Source organism: Pygoscelis adeliae, unplaced genomic scaffold, assembly GCF_000699105.1.
Source record: "Pygoscelis adeliae isolate BGI_AS28 unplaced genomic scaffold, ASM69910v1 Scaffold402, whole genome shotgun sequence".
In the NCBI taxonomy this organism is placed as follows: domain Eukaryota; kingdom Metazoa; phylum Chordata; class Aves; order Sphenisciformes; family Spheniscidae; genus Pygoscelis; species Pygoscelis adeliae.
In genome coordinates this window covers 7,690,551-7,694,042 of record NW_008824411.1, presented here as the reverse complement: position 1 = coordinate 7,694,042, position 3,492 = coordinate 7,690,551, and the positions used below count along the sequence as shown (strand labels likewise).

Below are 3,492 nucleotides of genomic sequence, written 5' to 3'. Positions count from 1 at the left end.
AGACCCACAACAGAAATAAGAATCTGTTCTTTCAGAGCTGATGAAGACTGCTTCTCCATGGGTAGTGTAGGTTGTTACGACTGAATGTAGGGGAAGTGTTGCAGGTAAATGTGAATGTAGGATTCCCTTTGTATGGAAAGTGCAGTATCAGTACCAATCTTTATTCAGAATATTTATTAAAAGAATATGGTCAAATGATAAATAACAATGGTGCTCTCTCTTATAAACTTCCATTTATAAACATGTAAACCAGGAAGAGAAACAGACAGGGTTTTTTTGAGAAAGTAAATGATAATACTGAGAATAAAGATCCTCTGAACATGACACCAGTTAATCTGAAAGCTCTATTATTGATGTTACGCATACTTCGTTTTCTGTTAAGCTTTGTCCAAGCAGCTAAAATCAATAAAACCATCTATATTCTCCTATCTCAGAGTAAGTAGAGATTTTTGTGGTTTTTTTACCTTAAAATTGGGTCCGTAACATTAGAAGCATACTGCTGTGAGGAAAACACTCTTACTATAGGAGAAATGTTCACATGGATTTTTGATGTATCTGTGTACTTCTGTAAGTTACTTTCCCCTATATAAACAAGTGCTTTTCTGGTAAGTCACTCTGCCTTTGCCAAAATAACAGGATTACTTTCAATTGTATTGACTGGGATCCAGAAATAATATGTTCTTGGTTTTTGTTAGTCGGATACGTGAGGTATTGAGTCACAGAATGCTACTTCTCTGAGATTAAGGGGAATCTGATTCCTTTTAGAAAAAGCAATTTAAAAATCTTCAGGGGTTTTTGAAGTAGTCACTGGAAATGTGTCACTTCTAAAAAGAATACATTCTTAGAAATTCTCTGCAGAATAGATTTCTAAATCTTGTCCTACTAGATATTCTGAAAACACAGCAAAATATCATAATATTTCCAGATCTTTTGGTGACTTTTTTTTGTGAGGGTTCCTTTACATTTGTTTGCAGCCATTGTGTGTGTTTGCACCATTTTAACAGGCAGGTACAATGGAGTGGTGCATTTTGTGTTTGGAAATGTGTTATTTAGGGGCTCCAGAATTCTCTAAAACAGATGTTGAAGACATGAAACATCTAGTGATGTTTGCTATAGGAAGTTTTATTTCATTCATTGGTGTATAAATTTTAAGGACCAGACTAATAGGACATGTTACAAACAACAAACTAAGCCCAGTAATACAATAATGAAAACCTGATAAAGCTATGTATATACTGGCAGAAGTTTAAAGATTCAGAATTTCCACTCTCTGAAGTGAATTCCTGTAAAATTTTAAATGACATATTTTTCCATCATACATCAGATCATTCTTGTGGCACCAGCATAATATTAGTAGTCCATTATTTGTTTAAAATAAGCATTTCAAAATTTGAACTCTAAAGTTGGAAGACAGCAAAAAAGAGAGAGGTAAAACCTTGCATATAGCCAGTTTATTGCTTTAAAATTATTGACTCAGCTGTTTTCATTTGTGAAAGATTTAGGAATTGTTCTAAGCCATGTAAATCAAAACCTTGGCTAATCATGAATGAATGGACTGGTGTCCAAAGCACACAATGTAGGCTTCAAATGGGGTTTTTTGTTGTTTAGGTTGTTCTCTTTAATATGTAAAGAAGCACAGAAGGATAGTAAGAAAAAGGGCTCAATAAATTGGAAAGGATCCATCTGTCTTTTTTGTCAAGGCTGCTTCAGGCTTTTTTTCCTCCCATAGCTACTTAACCTTTATTAAGTTTGCTTTCTGTAACACTGTCTCTTCTTTTAGCATCACCCCCTTCATTCTTTCTTAATATGCCAGGCATTTCTGAGAGTTTGTTAATACAAATATGTCACTTAAATTCTTTTCCATTGTTCTGGATTATTTACTGTATTTTCATTTCCAAGTCAGCATGAAGAAAGGCAAAATGTAGAAAATTAGTATTAGCAACTCTTTTTTTTGGTTTTTATCTGTACTTGTGTCTTCTGTTTGTAAGCAGCTTTGTTGTTTTAATCCTTGACTTGCAACTGCATCCTTCCCCCTCCCCCACCCCCCCAAAGAAGAACTGTAACAAACCCCTCTGTTTTCTGCTTAATATAGTGTTGCCTTGTATGTTGCATTTCATGTTTATGAAATGAATCTTTATTTAGAAACAAACTGCTGCTTAATTGAGGTACAATTAACTTCCCCATCGTTCCACAAATTGTTAAAGGAAGGGATTAGTGCCTGTTGCAGCAATGCCTTTGGATTTTCAGCTGCACTATTGTTTGTGCTACAAACTTGATTATATTCTGAATCAGTGTATGACTCGGGTTTCTTGGTTGGTTGTACAACTTGGACTACTTCTACTGCTTAGATGTACCATATATAAAAATTTAGTTGAAATGATATACAATGATTGCTACTTACAGATGTGCATTGATTTGCTTGGGATTTTTTACAGTGGTTTTATTGAGGTATCCATTTTCTAGTTCTAGTAATGCTAGGTCTATGCTCTGGCATTGGGTGAAATCCAGCTTTCCTGAACTCGATAGGATTTTCGGCTTTTGCTTTTTGGTAGGATCAGAATTTCACATTAATATGTTCACAATACTCAAATTACATGCTTAGCAAAGAATCTGGTAGTACTAATTTTCTGTAACTGTATATAACAAAACCTACAGAAGATTTACAGCTAAACAACTGAAACTTGTTCATCCTCACAACTGGAATGAGTTAGTCTCTGCTCCAGTGCAGAGTCCTCTTTAATTCTTTCCAAGTTTCCAAAGCCTACCAAATGCCACAAAAGTGAGTTTTATATTTTAGTTGTCAAACTTTTCTCAGGCTGAGAGATTTGTCTATTCACAGTATGTGGATGGTAGGTGTATGTAGAATTTGCAAATAGCTCAAAACTAGACTTGCAAGTAAGAATAACTTTAAAACTTACCAAGAAAAAAAAAATCTTCCAGCTGTTTTGCTTCTGTGGTAGATGGAAAAAGAGGCCAAGTTGCTTTTTCTTCCTATATTACCCGGTGCTGTGGATTGTTAATCTGCAGTTGGAGTTGAAAACTGCTTTTGTCTTTCTCTGTTAGATCCAAGCTGTATTGAGGAATTGGGTTTCTCCATACGATAACCAACCTAACTAATCGGTTAAAAAAAAAAAAAAAGAGAAAAAAAGTAATGTTCCAGTAAGTTTTATTCCAGAAGAGAGAGAGAAATGTTTTTTGAAACTAGACTGTTTTACTCTCCCAAGCAGAAGTGCACTAACCAGCTACAGCTGACCCAGATTCCATATACATCACTTTTGGACAGTTTTTTTTAAACAAACACACACTCGACTTAGACGTTCAGCCCACCTATGATGTCACCACGAACACACTGAGAGCAGAAGAAACTCCTCCTTCGGATTTCCTATCCATACCCTCCAGAAAAGGAGGGGGTAGGGAGGCTGAGAAGTTATGAACAAGGAAAGATTGTTTGCCAGTAGAAGGGAGGGTACCATATGGCAACAGACTGTGCAA

At 35.5% G+C, this 3,492-nt stretch overlaps 2 protein-coding genes across 3 annotated transcripts in view; one reads left to right on the top strand and one right to left on the bottom strand.

The window, feature by feature from the left end:
* ANGPTL1 (angiopoietin-like 1) overlaps positions 1-3,268 on the bottom strand; it is a 17,607-nt gene extending 14,339 nt beyond the window's left edge. The window contains exon 1 of the mRNA XM_009320643.1: positions 2,919-3,268. The gene's annotated coding sequence lies outside the window, so the exon portion shown is untranslated. The remainder of the gene's footprint in view (positions 1-2,918) is intronic.
* Positions 1-3,492, top strand: part of RALGPS2 (Ral GEF with PH domain and SH3 binding motif 2) — a 105,488-nt gene that overhangs the window by 61,247 nt on the left and 40,749 nt on the right. The window lies entirely within an intron of this gene.